This window comes from Cryptomeria japonica, chromosome 9, assembly GCF_030272615.1.
Source record: "Cryptomeria japonica chromosome 9, Sugi_1.0, whole genome shotgun sequence".
In the NCBI taxonomy this organism is placed as follows: Eukaryota; Viridiplantae; Streptophyta; class Pinopsida; order Cupressales; family Cupressaceae; genus Cryptomeria; species Cryptomeria japonica.
In genome coordinates, this window is record NC_081413.1 from 495,961,790 (window position 1) to 495,970,821 (window position 9,032).

At 35.3% G+C, this 9,032-nt stretch overlaps 1 long non-coding RNA gene across 1 annotated transcript; it reads right to left on the reverse strand.

Moving 5' to 3' along the window:
- Positions 1–2,536: 2,536 nt before the first annotated feature.
- LOC131079673 (uncharacterized) lies at positions 2,537–8,664 on the reverse strand. The gene is made up of 3 exons (XR_009114007.2): positions 8,184–8,664; positions 7,827–8,068; positions 2,537–2,744 (listed from the first exon to the last, which is right to left on the reverse strand). It is a non-coding gene; the product is annotated as an uncharacterized LOC131079673 (long non-coding RNA).
- Positions 8,665–9,032: the final 368 nt, after the last annotated feature.

The window sequence follows — 9,032 nt, forward strand, 5'->3', positions numbered from 1 at the left end:
AATTCTATGTATTACAATCTATCAGTGTACCAGCTCCCAGGGTCCGATGATGTGTTTTGATCAGTTTTTAAAACCGATTCCGGAGGCTATCCAGGTGTTCTGGGCCTAAATTCAAAGTCGAAAAGGGGTCAAATTCAATGATTGCTCAGTTAAATTTTCTGTTCCAGAACATGCTTGGTTGGTGTTTCAAAGCATTCCCAACCAATTAGTTGATCAGAAACAAAAAATAAAAAATAAAATAACTGGGACTGGTATGATCAATTGAGGCCATTAAAAGGGAACATATATTATTTAAATCAATATGATTAAATCATCTTATATTTAGCTCGATTGTGCAAAGGGGGTTATTAAAATTGACAAATGATTTAAGTCATTTGAATAATGACATATTTTCAAGATAAAAATAGCGATGGAATAATGGCGATACAATTTCAAATGGTAAAATCTTCATTGATGAGATATGGATGCCCTAAAATCACATTGCTATTCAAGAAATAAAATAAAATATATATACCTTGTGACTTCAAGCCCCCCTCTCCAAGCGGGAAAAAATATGGGGGCCCACCCTCTTTTATTTGTGCTCAAAAGAATGGTTGCCACTCGAAAGAAGGGTAAATACCCCGTACATATATGCAGGGGAAACTAGTGTGGGCCCACACAAAAACACAAAGAAGGCTTGTAGGTTTCCTTGTGGGGAGGGGTGCTTCATAACCCCGCCACCCCGCATAACAAAAGTGGCAGCGCACAGGGGAGTACGGGATGGCGGGAGCCTTAGCTTCCCCACTAACCCACACAATGTATGAAGTCGTCTAGGCAGTGGTGCGAGTAAGTCTGGAAGGGAGGGAAGTTTGACTTCCCTGCCAACCCGCACAAAGAGCACGGGAACAAAAGAAGACTCGTAAGGGGCAATTTTATGAAGCACATAGGGAAATAAGACCCCACCACCCCGCATCCTCTCCGTAACAAATCAAAAGGATTAGGGAAATGAAAGGTTTTGATCGAGGCATTCGGATGAAACGCGTTAGGGTCTACTCGCATGAACAAGGGAATGAATGTCAATGAAGAATGCCAAGGTTCTTTATGATTATCATCCACGCAAAAAGCTCCCAAAGAAGGGATGCATTTTCTGTTCAAAGAATCAGAGTGCCTATTACAACTTTGGGTGATGGCTAAAATGAGAGAAAATGGTGTGGGCATCTTCCTGTTGAATATTGATGATGTCGCTTGAGTCTCAAATCAAAATGATGGATTTTAAATCTTGAAACCGTAAAAGAAGAGAGGATCCAAGGGTTTTATATCGATTGCATGCTGTTAGGTCTGATTGAAAGGGCGCGAGAAGTTTTCAGGTATTGCATTATCTGTCAGACCAAGCACAATGCACACAAGAAAGCATGAAGTCGTGAAAGGTGCCCAAGTAGCAGAAATTTTTAAACAGCAAATCTCAAATGTCAAAAGCGAAGGCTATGAAATCACTTATTGGTATTCAATGCCAGTTTACAACAATTATTCCATGTTTACACAAGCGCCAAAGCTATTTGAAGGCGACAAAGGGGAGTGTTGCTGCACGGGGATATCTATCCATAAAAAGTTAGTGATCTGTGATAGCACCCGAGAGTTGAAGGTTCGACACCTTGTTCAGCTAGAGACACACATGATAGTAAGATCTATATAAACAGTGAGTTGTTTTGGATATGTCCTTAGTGCCTCATTTTCAGGAGACAATGGATAAATCTTTGAAATACAAGGTATATCCTCCAGCTACAAGCATGAGTTTGAGTTTGTGCCTAAGATGTAGACCAAACAAGGGCTGCAAGCAGCGAAGTTCCTGCTGGGAGTTTTTGCTTGTTGCTTGTGTTTGCCGTATTTGATTTATAAGTTTGAGGCTGGTTGGTTTGTGCCAATTGAAGATACATATTTTAATGCAGTGTATAACCAAGTGCAATGGTGAAGGCTGATACAATTGCTCATACAAACAGTATTGATGAAATCATTGTCTCAGAATGCTCAAATACACAAACCGAACACTGAACTGGAAATAACAATATTATACCTTGCCTGGATGAGTAGAATGATCAAATGTTGCAGTAGAAACACTCTTTGATGGCTGGCACAGTTGCTACAAGTCTGATATGAATATTGTAAAACTGATAGTGGGAAACATTACTAAAGATATGAGACTAAACAATGGCGAACATGAAGGACAACCACCCTACTTGAAACAACAACAATATACTTTGATGAATGATGAATATTATGTTGGTTCAGGTCTGATTTACTTGTTGCTTCTATCTAACCGTCATAAGCAAAGTGAGATTGTCCAAAACTAGAATCAATCCAAAATTTCAACCCTAAATTTTGTCAACTATGTTCCAAACAATCTGCCTTCCTCAAACTTGTACAGTTTGCAATTATGGTTCTTTAGTCTGCACAATTTGAGAAATTTGCAATCTAATACTTGAAATATGCACATCAATAACACTACAATACATAGGAGCAAAAGGAGAAAATATATATTTATTGACATATATTTCTTGACCATTGTTAATTGATTACATGGTATTTAAATTGAAAGTTTTTGTCCTGAACATTGTTTGTCAATTGACTGTGTAAAAAACTAGTACAGTGGTAATGAACTGTTTAATTTCATTTGCATTTTCTGACTCAATTTCTTTGTAGACTTTTCTGGCTGTCCTGATCTTTTTTCTAGGCTTTGTGATTGTTTTTCAGCTTCTGCATTCAAAGACCTGCAAAATGCATTATATTTGGTAGTTATCTTAACAAACTACGAATCAATGTGGTATATGTGACAACATTTGAGAACATAGAGCATGTCTCATTTCTATAATGTCTCCCACATTATCTTACAAAAAAGAATAGATGTTTGCACAAGTAAATAGAGAATCCTTTGCTGCCAAAAATACAGACCAATAATATTTTGCAGATTTTGACTCAATTAAATTCTAAGCATGTTTCAATCTCTAATCCTTACAATCTAAATTAACAAATGTGGTTTAAATTGATTTCTTCCTATACTTGATTTCTATCTTGCAAAATCGAAAGAGATACTCTTCAAGCATGTGAAGGCTGATAGAAGTACGTGAACATGATTCAACCAAACCTGTAAAAATTCATCTGTAGAAGATTGTACATTGTAGGAGGCTTTCAACAAAAGTATGGATGAGGCTTTCAGAATTGTTCTAGTAGGCATACGTAGTCTAATTTTTAGATGTCTATTTCCTAACTGATCAGACTTCCACAACATGGAAATATAAAAAATGAACATGGATGATTTATTCCCAAAGCCACTTTAGTGAGGGTTTATGACAGAACCAAAACATTTGTTTTTGTCTTTGGTGAGGCCCTTCTCCTTGCTTTGAAAGAAATAAGTAAGATTCACAATTAATTTATAAAATGAGAACATAAGTTAGGGAACGCCAAACTACTCCCGTGAAAATGTTCCATGCTCACCATTACCAATGTCATTGTAGGCATTTTTGAAAAAGCAAGGCCATCTATTTGTGATGGTACCAGACCATTTTTATTTAAAGGAAAGCAATTTACAATTGCACATTCACAAATTTCACTCATGACAAAAATGTAATTAGAAATGATGAAATTTAATGGTCTATTTTGTAAGGTCTTCGGCAAATTTCTAAATTTCCCAATCAATACTTTTCCATGTAATGGCAATAAATTAATAGTAGGATTAGAAAGGTACCAAAAAAACATCATAAATGTGTTACATACAATTGAATGCAAAAGAGAGATTGCAAGAGGTTGTAAAAGGTAAGAGGTTGCAATAAGATGCTCATTTAATTTACATGTTTGCATGTTTTATCTGAGCAATTAAAGAAACCCTCATCTTAAAAAAAGTTTTATGTGTTTGACCCAATTTCAAAAAAATTACCCTCCTAGAAAGACTCTAAAACATAGATTTGGGTACCTGTGATGAGAAAATCTCTCTATTCTTGATATTATTTTGAAATTTTAGATATGCATTTTTTCCTAGGTAAAACATGTTCTTAATTCGTATACATCAAGAAGAAAAAAAATCAATTGAATAAGAAATACTCAAGAAATAGAAAGGCTCCAAAAAACACTACTATAGTGAAAATTTCAGCTTTGCATTTAGAATAAATGACTTCAAATATTTTCCCAATTCAAGTAATAGGTAGACTATAAATAATTCTACTGTAATGATAATTTCAACTTTGTATTTAGAATAAATTTCTTTAAATATTTACCCAATTCAAGTAATAGGTAGGCTCTTAATAATACTATATTGTAATGAGAATTATAGCTTTGCATTTAAACTAAAGTTAGCATATTACTATACTCATCAGTAAGAAATGATGCACTTGGTGTTGTTGAATAGTACAAACCAGTTCCAATTTTAGTTTTGCTCTGCCTGCGATTCAAACCTGAGACACGAAGTAGGTAACATAGAACAAAAATTAAATTTGTCTTAAAAAATAAAATCAAAGGAGGACTGCAAAGAAAACAATAGCCCTCAAAGCTCATTTTAATCCTAAAAATGAGTTTTATAAAACTGATTAAAACGGCTCATGTCAGCTCAAAACTCCCTTTAAAATGAATACTAATTACCTAAATAGAAGCAAGTGGAATATCACGTTTCTGTAGGTTGTAGTTGCTATAGCTACCAATGTCCTTAAATTGCAGTGAGTCTGCTAATCAAAGTTCTTAGATCCTTATGTTTTGTTTGTTACCTATATTAGTATCGAATGCATATTGTTGTTACTCACTTTGTTCCGTCTTTATGAAAAATGTTTGCTAAATTCATTTTATATTTTTCCTGTGTACTTACTCTGTTTTGGACATCTCTATTGTGTGAGGGAAATCTTTTATTCTTCAAAGATCTAGAATTTTCTATTGTGAGGAAAAGCATATGTATGCTGTTAAGGAAGCGAGCATTTTCTAAAACACAACTCAAAATTGATTCAAACTTTTGGAGTATATAAACAGCTAGATGTTCAAGTCTTATAATCCCATTCCTTGATCTAGTGGTTGATTGTACTCTCAAGAACTCATTCTTCTTTTTGTATAGTGTATTGCCCATATGATTATGGTTGGAGAATATATTGGTATTTCACTTGCTTTTTTATGTTTACCTAAATAATGGTGTTCCAACATTTCTAAATGTTCTTGGTATGAAAATTAAATTTCATAGCTGGATACATGTATTGGGATCAATTTTTTTCTTGACAATCATGCTTCTATCAAAATGATATAATTTGGGACAATTTTCATGCTTTTCTTAATGAACTACTCTAACAAAAGATAGTCTTTATAACCATGTGTTTTCTACTTCTGGTGATTATTTACATCAAAACGTGCAAAATGGGCTTGAAGGATTTGTCAAAGAAAAATTTGGAGATATTCGATCCAATGTTAGGAAAAAAGCATATCTTAATATGAAGCCGCAACTTCTAGGTGGTTTGTTGACACACCTTTACCTAATGCCTTCTTGAACCTTTTGGACACTCTAATAAATTGGTCTATCAAGTCTTACGAGGTAGGTTGCTCAAATGATTTGGAAGAAAATGTTAAAGAGAGGATAAAAATGGATTTTTGATCAGCACAAATACTTGTGACACAGAAACACTTAAATATAAAGATGGAGAATAAAAACCCTAAAGCATATAGATATATGAACCCTTAAACTAAGTCCAGAATCCTATCTGGCCTGGATGCAACGATTCAGAATCTCAAACAATAATCCAATGTACAAAATAGCACTTAAATAGTCTAAAATAGTAACTGACACAAGCTTCTTATGCTCCTTACACATGGTCATGAACCATCTAAACTTTTTCCCTTTACAAATAGGTTTAGTCAGAAGATAAGATTTATTTTTTTTAATAAAATTAGTTGGAGAGAATATTGTTTTATGAGCATAAATTCAAGCTACCCAAAATATGCCACAATTTTTTCAAAATGATCATGTGGACTAAAAAATAAGAAGTACTTTTCTCCATAGGGTCCAAGATAGAGTTCTTTCCATTTCTCTAATATTTCATATAAACTGTGACTTTCAATTCAAGAATGAGAGCAATTGTCTACGGTATTAAAACTCGTGTGTACCAAACACCACAGCCTTTGCCAGGATCGCCCCAGCCTATGCCAAAAGAGGGGCTTTTGAACAGGGTATGGGCTTCCATCAAATAACTAGTGCATGATCTAACCCCTAAGTAAATTAAGATTTGCAGCATGATAGTGAAGGTCGAAAAAAGTTGGTGTGGCTTCAATGAAACAAATCAGTCACACACAGAAATTAGCTTGGAGACTAGACATAATGAAAACCCCACTATGTTTGTTTTATTATGCAAAACAAAAAAGCAACCTCAAACTTACAAATCTAATACAAAAATACAAGCAACAAGAAACAAAGAGACACTAATAGCTCAAGTTAAATGATACAGGGGAAAATTAGATGGAAATATGCAGATATGTAGCAACAGGAGGAGCAGACAAATGAAGAGTAACAAAATTATCATTGGTGTAACTCCCTAGCCAAGACCTCTATAATTATTTTTTAGTTGTTGGGCGATGTTGGACCTACACTGTCTAAAGTTAATAAAAGAAACAAAAAGATACATTATGACATTACCTTGACTACAACACTATAAGCTGCTATAATTCATAAATCCAAATGTGGTTGCACCATACTGTGGAGCACAGACAAGTCAAGTGAACTGTTTGACAAAATGTCTCAAAGAGATGTAAACACCCAATCATCAATCCTTGAATATAACCTTGGATAAAAGACATCTAGACAGCAGAAGAAAAAGTCCATGAAAGAAATAATGAAAATAAATCAGTATGAAATGTGTATGTATAACAAAACTCTCTTTGGTATTTGTAATACATGCATCACCCACATTGTAAGGGCACACATGATTCCTTCCTAATTTACATTGGTGAATGAGTACATAGATACATCGATTAATTCCACCTTGGTGATGACAAACAGCTCATTTGGTAGCTCTTCTCTAGCTTGGGTGTGCTTTCCAAACTTCTCTCTAGAAGAATACTGTTCATCTTCATGATGGTGTCAATTGCTCTACTAGTGAGGAGATACTATATGAAGGAAAAAACCTCTTGTACTCATTACGTTGTGAACATTTTTGTGTGGTTGATGGCTCTGTGGAATGGCAATCTATGTGCCACAATAAAGGACTCCTAAAGTGTAAGTGTGGAGAGTGTTGTTAGTGCCATGGCTGCCCTCACTATCAATTGTAATTAGTATTTTCCTCATGGGCTTTCTTGCAAAATTGGCCTATGTTGGGCTTACATAATTCATAAATGAAAATAGCGACTTCTTGTTGTTTTGGAAAAATGTGTAATGAATCAAATGGGCTAAATAAATATGGATGATCCACCACGCACAGTACTAATTTTTCAATCCCTTCACTAGTAACCCCTCATGTGGGACTGACAAATTTTTAAAAAAGAGGCTAGCAAAAAATTGAAAGAAGAGTTGGAATGAAGTTTCCAACTGAATTTGCATAGACCCACCAATTTTGACCCACCATTTGCAAGCTCGTCATTCTCTTTCCCTCTGTGTGTTTCTTCAATTGCAATATTCTCGTGTTTAGTAATTGTTTGATGGAGTTGAGAATACAAATGATGCAGTGCTAGTGAAGCCATTCAATAATGGCTTCTCTTAAATGAAAACGTGCAATGTTGCAAAAAATTAAATATAAGATCGGTACACTCATAATCGAAGATACCTTGTTGCATTAGAAATATTCAAACTATCACAATATACATTTCAATGCCAAAAAAGAGGGCAAAAATGATCTTACCTCTATGTTATCTCAAGGTTTTTGGCAAAGTATCAAACTCGGACTAAGGGACTTGCATGAGAGATAGATGCATAGAGAAAGCCTAGGATTACCAAAGTATGTGGAAAGATGGGTATGGGGGAGGGAGAAGCAGACCCGAGATGATGCGGCAACGAGAAATGACTGAGAAAACACAACCTTTGAAATTTAATAATGGCACAACGAGAACCCTAACCGCCACCCGTCCATTCTCCCATAGCAGCCTGCAAGAAATTAAAGGTCAATCATACCATTACATTTCATATGAAAGATTGAAATGAAGTTTACCAAAGGCAGCAATGTTAATACAAATTCATGGCAGGAACTGTCATACCACACCTGTCATTTGCAAATGAAAACCCTAATCAATGACTGTGTAGCTTGAATCCATACTACATGCGATCTCACCAATTGTTGCTTTCAATCCTTGGGTTTTTTTTGCCGGCCATGTTTTTACCAACTGCGCTTTGAAAACATTTGTTTTGGCGACCCCTGCAACTTCCTCTGGATGTGTGCGTTCTCTCCCATTGAGAAGCATGCAAGCCTCTACACACCGTGAACAAAGCCAACCATTAAATGCCACACAATTTTCTTAAAACATTTTGTTTAAATAATGTGCAAGTTCACGGGTGTGAACATTAGCAAATGCAACAATATTTGGAAACAATAATTTCTAATTGGTCTGTTGCCACCGCATTAATCACTAGTTAATGAAAGAGGCCTCCCCTATAGTCCCTATGGGCAAGAACTAACAAAGGAGAAGAAGGCAAAAAAAATTCACTTTAAAAGACGGAATGGCATTGAACATATAAATGAAGGAATGCAGAGGCTACCGTGGTGAGTGCATTTTGTGTGTCTCGACATGGGGGTGTATTAATTGGCACATATGGGAGAATGGAATTCTCATGGAGTTCTATAGATTACTGGTGAGTGTTAGGTTGTATTAAATAACAGATTTGTTATGATAGCATCATGATTTGTGGTTTATCGTTTGAGGTGGTATAAGATTGCTACAAAGAATAGAGAAGCAAAGTGTATGGTGATGTAGCGCAATAATATAAAATATTTGAGTTAAGAATGCAAGGTGCAGTTGTGATCAATGTTAGATGCATAAAATGTATTCACCAAAGGAGGCTTAGAAGCTACCAGTAAGTACATAAGACCTCAATGGGGGCCAATAAGCAAAGA